This window comes from Phyllobates terribilis, unplaced genomic scaffold (assembly GCF_046119375.1).
Source record: "Phyllobates terribilis strain yellow unplaced genomic scaffold, ASM4611937v1 Scaffold_5__5_contigs__length_657084704, whole genome shotgun sequence".
In the NCBI taxonomy this organism is placed as follows: Eukaryota; Metazoa; Chordata; class Amphibia; order Anura; family Dendrobatidae; genus Phyllobates; species Phyllobates terribilis.
This window is the reverse complement of record NW_027362765.1, coordinates 187265287-187278771: the sequence shown is the minus strand read 5'-3', so window position 1 is coordinate 187278771 and position 13485 is coordinate 187265287.

Genomic DNA, 13485 nt, shown 5'->3' with positions numbered 1-13485 from the left:
GGGAGGCCGCACGGAGCCATCTATACACAGCGGAAGGCTGCACGGAGCCATCTATACACAGCGGGAGGCCACATGGTGCCATCTATACACAGCAGGGAGCCGCACGGTGCCATCTATACACAGCGGGAGGCCGCACGGAGCCCCCCCCAGAGACAGCAGGAGGCCGCACGGCGCCATCTATACTCAGCAGGAGGCTGCACGCAGTCACGCACGCACACACACAAACATATACAGACATATATATACACGCATAAACACATTTAAAGCACAAAAATACATATAAACGGAAATCATACAATGATATCTGCCTGCACACACATACATACATACACATACACACACACACACTCACCATCCCCCGGCTCGGCTCCAGTTCTCCTGGCTCCTGCTCCTCTCCGGTGGTAAGTAGCAGTGCAGGCCGGGCGCGCACTGCGTGACGTCACAGCTAGGAGACACGGCCACGCACAGGGCCATGTCTCCTAGCAGTTACGCGGCTGGGCCAGCACAGGGAAGTTAACTGCTGCAGTGCTGGCCCGGCCGAAGAAGAAGCAGCGGCCGTGCACCGCTGCTGGGGGAGCGGTCCGGGGGCCCCCCCGCCACTGTCTGCCGGTATGTGCCGCACATATAATGAGGGCAATCCGGCCATGGACACCCCGGAGCCCCGGGCCCCCTGGAGACCCGAGGCCCCGGGCGGTAGCCCGGATTGCCCTCATTATAATCCGCCTATGTGTATGGCCATAGTAGAGGTCTGATATCGCCCAGGGGGGTGACACATTCCCTTTAATGTATTATTCTTATTTATATAGCAACAGTATATTCTGCAGCACTTTAGAGACATTGGGGCTCACAATCTACAGTGGTGTGAAAAAGTGTTTGGCCCCTTCCAGATTTATTCTTTTGCATGTTTGTCACAGTTAAATGTTTCAGATCACAATTCAAATTGAAATATTAGACAAAGATAACACAAATAAACAACACAAAATGCAGTTTTTAAATGAAGGTCTTTATTATTAAGAGAAAGAAAAATCCAAACCTTCAGGGCCCTGTGTGAAAAAGTGATCCCCCCCCAAAAAAAAGCATAAATTAACTGTGGTTTATCACATCTTTGGGAAGCTGAGTTCAATTTCCCTAGCCACACACAGGCCTGATTACTGCCACACCTGTTCTCAATCAAGAAATCACTTAAATAGCACCTGTCTGACAAAGTGAAGTAGACCAAAAGATCTTCAAAAGCTAGACAACATGCTGTGAATGTGATCCAAAGAAATTCAGGAACAAATGAGAAAACAAGTAATTGAGATCTATCAGTCTGGAAAAGGTTGTAAAGCCATTTCTAAAGCTTTGAGACTCCAGTGAACCACAGTGAGAACCATTATCCATAAAAGGCGAAAACATGGAACAGTGGTGAACCTTCTCATGAGTGGCCAGCCAACCAAAATTACCGCAAGAGCGCAGCGACGACTCATCCAAAAGGTCACAAAAGACCCCACAACAACATCCAAAGAACTGCAGGTCTCACTGAGCAAAAAAGGCATGCATGGCAGAGTTCCAAGACGAAAACCACTGCTGAGCAAAAAGAACATAAAGGCTCATCTTAATTTTGCCAGAAAACATCTTGAAGATTGCCAAGACTTTTGGGAGAATACTCTGTGAACTGACAAGAGAAAATGTGAACTGTTTGGAAGGTGTATGTATTATATCTGCTGTGGAAGTAACACAGCATTTCAGAAAAAGAACATCATACCAACAGTAAAATATGGTGGTGGCAGTGTGATGGTCTGGGGCTGTTTTGCTGCTTCAGGACCTGGAAGACTTGCTGTGGTAAATGGAACCATGAATTCTGCGGTCTACCAAAAAATCCTGAATGAGAATGTCCGGCCATCTGTTCGTGACCTCAACCTGAAGTGCACTTAGGTTATGCAGCAAAACACACCAGCAAGTCCACCTCTGAATGGCTTAAGAAAAACAAAATTAAGACTTTGGATGGCCGAGTCAACGTCCTGACCTTAATCCGATTGAGATGCTGTGGCATGACCTTAAAAAAGCAGTTTATGCTCGGAAACCCTCCAATGTGGCTGAATTACAACAATTTTGCAAAGATGAGCGGGCCAAAATTCCTTCAGAGCATTGTAAAAGGCGGCCCAACCAGTTATTAGGTTTAGGGGGCTATCACTTTTTCACACAGGGCCCTGTAGGTTTGGATTTCTTTTTCCCTTAATAATAAAGACCTTCATTTTAAAACTGCATTTTGTGTTTACTTCTGTTATCTTTGTTAAATATTTACATTTGTTTTGTCATCTGAAACATTTAAGTGTGACAAACATGCAAAACAATAAGAAATCAGGAAGGGGGCAAACACTTTTTCACACCACTGTATATTCCCCATCAATATGTCTTTGGAGTGTGGGAGGAAACCGGAAAACTCGGAGGAAATGCTTGCAAACAAACACGGGAGAACATACAAACTCCTTGCAGATATTTGGGGATTTGACTGCAGGACCCTAGTGCAACAAAGCAACAGTGCTAACCACTGAGCCTCCTTTATGCCTCACATAAAACTAATGCTTAGCTCTCCAAAGTTTAAAGTTTATATTTCCCTACTGAATATGTATAAGGCATAATGTGATGTCACAGAACAGTGATATTACACGTGGCAATTTTACAGAATAAGGATAATAAACGCAATGAAATGCAAGTTATAGTATATAATTTATGCACACAGGAATGTCACAGTACAAGGATAATCTACAGGAACTGTGCAATGCTATTGATTTACATTCATCATGCAGTTTGATGATAATAATTATTATTATTACTATAAGGCCAATATATTCCACAGAATTTTATAATTCAGAGAGAACATGTACAAAAAACATAAGACATTACAGAGTAACACATAATTCAACAGATATCAAGAGGAATTAGGACCCTGCTCGTAAATTTACAATCTATGAGGAAATAGAGTTGACAGAAAATATAAAAAAAGGACTTGTCATGTACAGTCCAGCCATCAATATAATACAGTCATGGCCAAAAGTGCTTGCACCCTTGAAATTGTTCCGCAAAATGAAGTATTTCTCTCTCAAAAATTATTGCAATTACACGTTTTGTTATACACATTTATTTCCTTTGTGTGAATTAGAACAACACAAAAAAAGAGAAAAAAGGCAAATTGGACATAATTTCACACAAAACCCCAAAAATGGGCCAGACAAAATTGTTGGCACCTTGCCAACTTTGGTTCAAACATGTGATGCTCAATCAAATTCACCTGTGGCAAGTAACAGGTGTGGGTAATATGAAAATTACAACTGAAACCAGATGAAAAAGGCGAGAAGTTGACTCAATCTTTGCATTGTGTGTCTGTGTGTGCCACACTAAGCATGGAGAACTGAAAGAGAAGAAGAGAACTGTCTTAGGATTTGAGAAACAAAATGATTGAAAAAAAGATCAACTATCTCAAAGTTACAAGTCAGTCTCCTGAGATCTTGATGTTCCTTTGTCCATGGTGCACAACATAATCAAGAAGTTTACAACCCATGGTACTGTAGCTAATCTACCTGGACGTGAACGACAGAGAAAAATTGATGAAAGGTTGCAATGCAGGATAGTCCGAATGGTTGATAAGCAGCCCCAATCAAGTTCCAAAGAAATTCAAGCTGTCCTGCAGGCTCAGTTTTCATCAGTTTCAGCGCGAACTATCCATCGACATTTGAATGAAATTAAACGCTTTGGTAGGAAACCCAGGAGGACCTCACTGCTGACACAGAAAAATAAAAAATCTAGACTGCAGTTTGCCAAAATGTACGCGAGTAAGAAAAATCCTTCTGGGAAAGCGTCTTGTGGACAGATGAAGCCAAGTAAAGCACATCATTCTAGTGTTTACCGAAAATGAGGCCTACAAAGAAAAGAACACAGTACCTACAGTCAAATATGTTTTGAGGTTGTGTTGCTGCCTCTGGCACTGTCGTGCCCTGTGTCAGAAAGCTGGTTTTGCGTCATGGGTCAGCAGGACAATGACCTCAAACATACTTTAAAAAGCACCCAGAAATGGATGGAAACAAAGCACTGGAGAGTCCTGAAGTGGCCTGCAATCCGTCCGGATCTAAATCCCATTGAACACCTGTGGAGAGATCTTCAAATTGCTGTTGGCACTCTTCAAATTTGAGAGACCTGGAGCAGTTTCCAAAAGATGAGTGGTCCAAAATTCCAGTTTAGAGGTGTAAGAACCTTGTTGATGGTTATAGGAAGCGATTGATTGCAGTTATTTATTCCAAAGGGTGTGCAACCAAATATTAAATTGAGGGTGCCAACAATTTTGTTGGGCCCATTTTTGGGGTTTTGTGTGAAATTATATCCAATTTGCCTTTTTTGTGTATTTTTGTGTAGTTCCAATAGAAACAAAGGAAATAAACATGTGTATAACAAAACATGTGTAATTGCAATCATTTTCTGGGAGAAATACTTCATTTTCTGAAACAATTTCAAGGGTGCCAACACTTTTGGCCATGACTGTATATAGGGACATTAAAATAACACTGCATGAACCGTGAGTGATGTCACAGCACAAGATTAATGCACACTAAAAGCAGAAAACCCATAAAAAATGTCCTATAGTGCAGGCAACTATTTTAACCAAAAAAAATGACCTGTCACCAGGTCACAAGTGGCCAGTTTTTGCTTTTATATTATTCTTAATGCTCCAGTGATTTTTTTTTCATTAAATCCACCATACAATTCCAGAGATATGGGCCTTTGTAAGAGCTAATATTACGGCCTTTATCAAAGAGGCATAGATCACAGGGTAATACTGGAAAGCAGCCTAAAGACATGCCCCCAGAGAATCATGTAAGTAATGCATCCCTGGTAAGGATAATAAAAAATAGCTTATGTGAGTAGCAGGATTGACATAAGAGCAAAAACTAGCCACTTCTGACCTGATGAAAGGTCCCGTTTAACACAGTCTTCATGGAAATGAATATCATGTACATGGGGCTTCCACCATGCTCTTCATTTAATCAATCCACAATTCATTAAGGCCCCATTTCAGTCCCTGGTCAGAATTTTTGGTTACAGTCTAGGACAGTGTTTCTTAATACAACTCCTCAAGTAGCCACCACAACTACCTTCAAGTAGCTCTGTAGACATCTCCACAAACCAAGACCTCTTGTACTTTTTTCCTGATCCCGCACATGCACATCGCTACCTCCCATGAAATTTGGACAGTTGGCAAGACTGCAGGTGAATTGTACAAAAGCGCGATGAGAGCTTTATAGTAGTATGTCAAGTAGTAAAAAGGTTGCTATGCAAAAAAGTGGCAGTGTTAAAGATTATATGCCTATGTTCAGTAAGGAGCTAACTTATCACAATGCATATGGTCACTTCCAATGTCAGGCGCAACTTAATTAAACAGAAACTTTTCCTAGAGTCACCAATATGAAGTCACATTGTACAGAATCTGCCTCCATAAGTCATGTCCAGCAACGTTTCTGTAGTACAGCTGGAGAGCGAGCGATGAAGTCACTTTGCAGCCTAGTTAAACATTCATATCAATGAGGTTAATTGGAGGGAACGGTTAATGAGTTCATGCAGTCGAAAGGAACTTCGATGGTGTTTAAAATTTCTCCCCTTAGAAATATTGAAAAGGACAAGGTCATCACTGGCAATGATATCTCGTCTCCAGAGGTCCTAAATTTAATGAGAAGAGATAAGTTGTTAAAGGACATTGCAGATATAGGAAACACTGGCAATCTACATAATGCATGTTCAGCTGATTAGTAACTAGTATGGATGGAGACATTGATCAGAGCCAACAATGTGCTTAGTCAATGGAGACAATTCTCTGGGAATAACAGTCAGGGTGATTGCCACATCAGTTGTAACCTATATGACTGTCATTATAATGGGCAACACATAATCCATAATTTCCTATAGAAAGGTCCTAATATCTTGTCATGCAAGAACAAAACACTGGAAAATTTCACATCCCAGATCTTAGTATTGGGCCACATTCACACATTCAGTATTTGGTCAGCATTGTATATCAGTATTTGTAAGCCAAAACCAGGAGTGGAACAATCAGAGGAAAAGTATAATAACACATACATACCCTCCGTTACAAGGCCTCATACAGGCGAATCCCCGCAGTGCACAGTGCTGCTGGGGGGATTCATAAGTCTGCAGTCACACAGAGTGACTTCAGACTTATCACTTTTGACTGGACAACTCCTTAAGGGATTTATCTTCGGACAAGAATAGAGGTTCTAGCTTTACTATTTTCAGTGGTGGTTCGATGCTTGAGAGAAACATTATAGTTGCATCACGCAGTCTACATGATCAGTTTATTCATCATATACCATCATTGCTTTCTATAGCCCGGCTTCAGTACAGTACCTAGTGCCTTGCCTGGCAAGTTTACTGTTTCTTCACCAAAACTTCTAAAATCCGGCTTGCAGTTTCACCAGAGCCACTGTCTTTCGCTGTCTCAGGGTCCCACTCAACCCACAGCTTAACATGACTGGACTCTTGTATCCAAACAAGGCGGAACTTGAGCTTTCCTTCTTTTTGTAGTACACTTTTGGGGAACCAGAGATGTCTTTGTTGTATCTTAAATGCAGTTTGCCATAGTTCATCCAGGTGACTTTCTTGTTATCACTGCTGTTCTCCTCCTTGCACACACTACAGCCAAACACACATTCTTCTTTGAACTCTAGCATCTTCCTTTTAATAGCCTAAGACGCTCCACTGCACCACAGCCCTCTGCTAGCTTTTAACTCCCACCTAACCATTGTCTGTTTGTGGTGATAATCTAAATACAAGTAGATTTCTCATTACAGAAATTACAGTGCAATTGAAGCAACACAATACAATACAATATGCAAATATTGCAATCGGCCTTCAGAAGGTGCTGGCCTCTTCGTCGCTTCTTTTCAGGTGATCAGCAATATCAAATAAATTTTGTACTTGAAGTTGTTGTCCATTTTATATTTATTTTAACAAATGTGTTGGGGACATAATTAGCTTTTAACTTGTAACATCATAACAATTGTTATGCCCCAATGGTGGCGCACGTGGAATTGTGGACCCACTGTGCCACAGGGCTGGGCCTGCCTAGGTAGGGGCATAGCTAAGCGGCTACCTGATGTTCAATGGAGCTCCTGATGGCGGAGACAGGCTGGGATGCAGGTAGGTGCCAGGTAGCACTCCTAGGCAGAACCAGGTACTACAGCTGCTGACCTCAGGGGTCAGGTTAGCTGACACTGATTAAGGACTATGTTCAGACACACCAGTCTAGGATACTGGATCAGGGACTAGCTGCACAAAGACCAGGGTACAATCTTCAGGCATTGACCGCACTGGGATCAGTGGACTTCGGGAACAGGACTGGCCACACTAAGACCAGGGGATCGGGTTCAGGACACTGGCCGCACTGGGATCAGGGATTCGGATTCAGGACACTGGCTGCAACGGGACCAGGGATTTGGGTTCAGGACACTGGCCGCACCGGGACCAGGGATTCGGGTTCAGTAATCTGGCCGCACCGGAACTAGGATTCAGGTTCAGGAAACTGGCTGTACCGGGACCAGGGGACCTCACAAGTAGAGATGAGCGTTGTTCTACTCGAACTGTTCGCCAATCTCAATTTCGAGCTGTTTTGGGCGGTGTTCGAGCCGTTCGGCGAACACGAACGATTTGAGAAAAATTCGGCTGTTCGAGGTTGTGTTCGATAACTGTTCGTGCACCAAAATCATAACTGGATTTTTTCTCAGTAATGATGAAAATTAATGTTAATACGCAGTTTGAGTGTACAGCGGGGTGGGGGGAGGGGCAGGGGATGGATCTCTGCAGGAATAATGAAGATCTCCATTTTTTTTTCTCTTTCCCGCATTTACAGTGGGGAGGTGCAATCTGTCAGCCTATCAGCAGCGCACACACGGAGCGAAGTGCTTTTTTTCACACAAGCAAGGGCATGTGTCATTGGCAGTGTATGTCACATGTCCTTGCCCTATAAGACCAAGCCATTTTCCCCGTCGCCACCATTTTCTCACTGCTGCAGCTGCGTGTTAGACGGCACCGCTGTTGCTGTGTGCGCTATACCTTGTTAATTTCAAGCCAATTTTCGCACAAATCTACAGATAGCTTGGGAGTAGGGAATAGTTGTGATTGCAGTCCTTTTAAGGACTAGGTTACAGCATTTCCTACGACTTTTATCAGGCAGGTCTGTGCTCTTAAATAGATCAGTTGTGGGAGTAAAGACTAATTGTAATTGCAGTCCTTTTCAGGACTAGGTTACATCAGTTCCTATCAGTTTTTGCCAGGCAGGTCTGTGCCAGTGCTGTGCAAGTTTTTTTCACAGCATTTGGCTGAATCTAGCAAAGCTAATCCTTTTTGGCCTATTGCAGAGTGTGTTAGTCAGTGGAGTAGCCTATCTGTGTTGCAAGATATACCACCTGTGTATAGAATACCAATTTTTTTACTGCACCTAGTGAAGTAAAATCTTTTGGGCATAGCATCATTCTATTAGTCCATCTATACTGACCTCCATCAGGTTGCAAATTGAATATAATTTTTTTCTGCATCTAGCTCTGAAAAAATATTGGGCTTCTAGCTGTGTGTGGGACTTGTTGTATTAGTCCATCTATACTGACCTCCATCAGGTTGCAAACTGAATATATTTTTTTCTGCATCTACCTCTGAAAAAATATTGGGCTTCTAGCTGTGTGTGGGACTTGTTCTATTAATCCATCTATACAGACCTCCATCAGGTTGCAAACTGAATATAATTTTTTTCTGCATCTAGCTCTGAAAAAATATTTGGCCTTCTAGCAGTGTGTGGGACTTTCTCTATTAGTCCATCTATACTGACCTCCATCAGGTTGCAAATTAAAAATAATTTTTATCTGCATCTAGCTCTGAAAAAATATTTGGGCTTCTAGCTGTGTGTGGGACTTGTTCTATTACTCCATCTATACTGACCTCCATCAGATTGCAAATTGAATATAATTTTTTTCTGCATCTAGCTCTGAAAAAATATTGGGCTTCTAGCTGTGTGTGGGACTTGTTGTATTAGTCCATCTATACTGACCTCCATCAGGTTGCAAACTGAATATATTTTTTTCTGCATCTACCTCTGAAAAAATATTGGGCTTCTAGCTGTGTGTGGGACTTGTTCTATTAATCCATCTATACAGACCTCCATCAGGTTGCAAACTGAATATAATTTTTTTCTGCATCTAGCTCTGAAAAAATATTTGGCCTTCTAGCAGTGTGTGGGACTTTCTCTATTAGTCCATCTATACTGACCTCCATCAGGTTGCAAACTGAATATAATTTTTTTCTGCATCTAGCTCTGAAAAAATATTTGGCCTTCTAGCAGTGTGTGGGACTTGTTCTATTAGTCCACCTATACTGACCTCCATCAGATTGCAAATTCAAAATAATTTTTTGTCTGCATCTAGCTCTGAAAAAATATTTGGCCTTCTAGCAGTGTGTGGGACTTTCTCTATTAGTCCATCTATACTGACCTCCATCAGGTTGCAAACTGAATATTTTTTTTTCTGCATCTACCTCTGAAAAAATATTTGGGCTTCTAGCTGTGTGTGGGACTTGTTCTATTAGTCCATCTATACTGACCTCCATCAGGTTGCAAATTGAATATAATTTTTTTCTGCATCTAACCCAGCCAATAGTTTTGGCCTAATACCACAGTTTGGCCACTCAGCTCTGCTCGGTTCCCATCCATTGTTTTTTTGTGCAAACAACTCCAGAGTTGTGAATTAGTTAACCACCAAAATGAGTGGAAAAAGGCCTACTGCTGGTGGAAAGGGGAATAGGCGTGTTGGGAAGGGGAAAAAAGGTTGTGTCCGTGGGGTAGGTGTTAAAGCAACAGTAACATCTGCAGAAGAAAGACCATCTTCCAGCCAAACTAAAATGTCTACTTCTTTTAGCGGACAATGTGATAAGATCCCTTTCTTACGGCCACGCCAATCGCTACAAATTCCAGATGAGGCACAAAAACAGCAGGTGCTTCAACGGATATCAAGTGCTCCTTTAAGTGGGCTCTCCTCCACATCAACTTCAACATCACAAATACTCCAGTCCTCAAAGGTGTCACCCCAATCGCACTTGCTTCCTTACAGCTCCCAAATCTCCAGCTGCCCGTCTGAGTATGAGATAGAACAGATGGTTGAGTCTGCAGAGCTGTTTACTCATACTATAGCCTGGGAATCAGAGGTCGACTCCAGCGCTTCTGTGAATCCAGACGAGGAAATGATCTGCACTGATGCCCAGAATCTTTATGAGTCGGATCCAGGACCAGACGCAGAATGTTCTGACCATAATGTAGACCCTCATTCCCAAACTGTAACTCCTGTTGGTGGAGACAATGAGGAAGACGATGATGAGACTCAAATACCTGATTGGAGCGACAACTTTAGTTTTTTGTCAGGGCAGGAACAGGTTGGCTCTGAGGACGACGGGTGTGATAACGCACAGGGTGATGATGATGAGGTTGGAGATTCCACTTACTGTCAACCCACAGTCAGCCAAGAGATGAGGTCAGCAGAGGAGGTGGAGGAAGATGCTAGTGACGACGAGGTCAGGTTGCACCTTCCTGGACAGAGACGTAGTACTGGAAGCACGTCAACAACTGCATCCTCAAACACAACTCTGCCTCTCACCACAAGTCGTGGTGGCTCTTCAGGTCGCATGGGTGTTAAGCCTTGCATAGCCTGGGCATTTTTTCAGATCGATAAAGATGACCCAACTCGTGTTATCTGTAACATTTGTCAGCAAAAGCTAAGTAGAGGCCAAAAAATACATAGTTTGAGTACTTCATGCATGAACCGGCACATGAACATGAAGCATAAGTTGCAGTGGGAAGCTCAGTGTGCTACAATGCGGCCTAGCCGGCCGGGCCAACCACCGTCTGCCATATCTTGGTGACAGCAGGACAAGGGGCTGTTGTCCAAGTCTTGCCGTCCCCACGAGTTGTGCGTCAATCCTCTTTATGTCAAAGTTCCTCCACTGCTTCTGCCTCCTCAACCTCCTCTCGGTCTTCCACCTGCACCCAAAGCCTGTCTGGTCATGCCACAAGCTTTCTAACTGCGCAGAAGGGATCCTGCACACCTCCTTACTATGCTGGCAGTAGGGCTCAACGTCATCAGGCGGTTTTTACTTTGAAATGTCTGGGAAATGTGAGTCACACAGCTGAGGAGTTGTGGTCAGCTCTGGAGAACCAATTTCATGAATGGTTGTCTCCACTGGACCTGAAACCAGGGAAGGCCGTGTGCGACAATGCTGCAAACCTGGGTGCGGCCCTTCGCCGGGGCAATGTCACACACGTGCCTTGTATGGATCACGTGTTGAACCTGGTTGTCCAGCAATTTTTAGCCCACTATCCCAGACTAGATGGCCTTCTGCAGAGGGCATGGTCGCTGTGTGCTCACTTCCGCCGTTCGCATCCCTCAGCGACTTACATCTCTACAGAAGTCGTTGGGCCTGCCACTTCACCGGCTAAAATGCGATGTGCCTACCCGGTGGAATTCAACTCTGCACATGTTGCAGCGACTGTGGCAGCACCGACAAGCCCTGGTGCAATACGTTCTGACGTATAGCCTGGGCCAACGAGATCCAGACGTGGGGCAAATCACGCTGGAGGAGTGGTCTCAGATCAGGGACCTATGCACCCTTCTGCACAGTTTTGAAATGGCGACGAAGATGTTTAGTGCTGACGATGCCATTATCAGCATGACTATTCCGGTGATTTACATGCTGGAGCACATGTTAAACAGAATTCGGAGTCAGGTGGTGGCACAAGAGGAGGTGGAGGAAGTAGAGGAGGAGGAGTTGTATGCGGAAGGGCTAACATCTGCAAGGTCCAGACGGTCGGCAGCACCAAGGCGGAAGGCATGTGAGGGTGGGGGAGATGGTTTTACCAGGGCGCATGGTAGCAGCCAAACTAGTGAGGAAGGTGCAGGAGCCCAGGAAGAAGTGGAGGACGAACTGATGGAAGACTCATCAGATGAGGGAGACCTTGATCACATTTCTGTTGTGCGAGGTTGGGGGGAGAGGACAGAGGAAGGAAGCATGATTGTTACCTCGCCACCAACACAACAGGGACTTGGTGCTCCTGGATGCGCAACACACATGAGTGCCTTCTTGCTGCACTACCTGCAACATGACCCTCGAATTGGGAGAATTAGAAATAATCCTGACTACTGGGTTGCCACACTGTTAGATCCCCGGTACAAAAGTAAATTTGCAGAAATTATTCCTGCCATAGAAAGGGATGCATGCATGCAGGAGTATCAGCAGAGACTGTTGCAGAATCTTACATGTGCTTTTCCACAAAATACCAGTGGTGCACGTAGTGAATCTCACAGTTCCAACTTGCCAACCGTGGGACCGTCAAGTGTTCAGCACTCAAACCGTAACAGAACCACAGTATCTGCTGGTAACATCAATTTTGCGGAATCATTTCACCACTTTTTTAGCCCATCCTTTGCAAGGCCACAGGAGACAAGAAGTCTGACACATAGTCAACGCCTAGAGACGATGGTACAGGAGTATCTCCAAGTAAACATTGAAGCCATGACTGTGTCACTGGACCCTTGCTCTTTTTGGGCTTCCAATCTGGATAAATGGCCGTAGCTAGCCACTTACGCCTTGGAGATCTTGTCATGCCCCACAGCCAGCGTTCTGTCTGAACGTGTGTTCAGCGCTGCTGGTGGTGCGCTGACAGATAAGCGCACGCGGCTCTCCACTGATAATGTAGACAGACTCACGTTCATAAAGATGAACAAATCATGGATCCGAAACGACTTTTCTACCTCTGTGTCATCCTGGGGAGAGTAAAAGATGGATGATTGGTTAAAATCACCCTACCAACCGTTTTAAGCTTTCAAATTACTAATCATGTTTATCTGTATCTTGGCTGGAAAATAATTTGGGCTTTGTAGCAGTGTGCAGCACTGATTCTATTAGGCCATCTATAATAAGCTCCACCAGATTTAAAATTACTAATCATGTTTATCTGTATCTTGGCTGGAAAATAATTTGGGCTTTCTAGCAGTGTGCAGCACTGATCCTATTAGGCCATCTATACTAAGCTCCACCAGATTTAAAATTAATAATAATTTTTAGCTGCATCTAGCCCGGAAAATAATTTTGGGGCTCCGAGATGCGCAAGACACATAAGTGCCTTCTTGCTGCACTACCTGCAACATGACCCTCATATTGTCAGAATTCGAAGTAATCATGACTACTGGGTTGCCACACTCTTAGATCCGCCAAACTTTTCGATCAACCTTTTCATTTTAATAAAGACCAAAAAAATGGTCATTTTTGAAATTATAAGCATTAGCAGGTTATTAGAAACTGAAATCAAACAGTTTTCAACTCAAAACTTTATTCTAGGTGATGTTACATTTTCACATAGGACCCCTTGTTCGAAAGGAGCTTCTGAACTCTCTCGTCCATTGAATT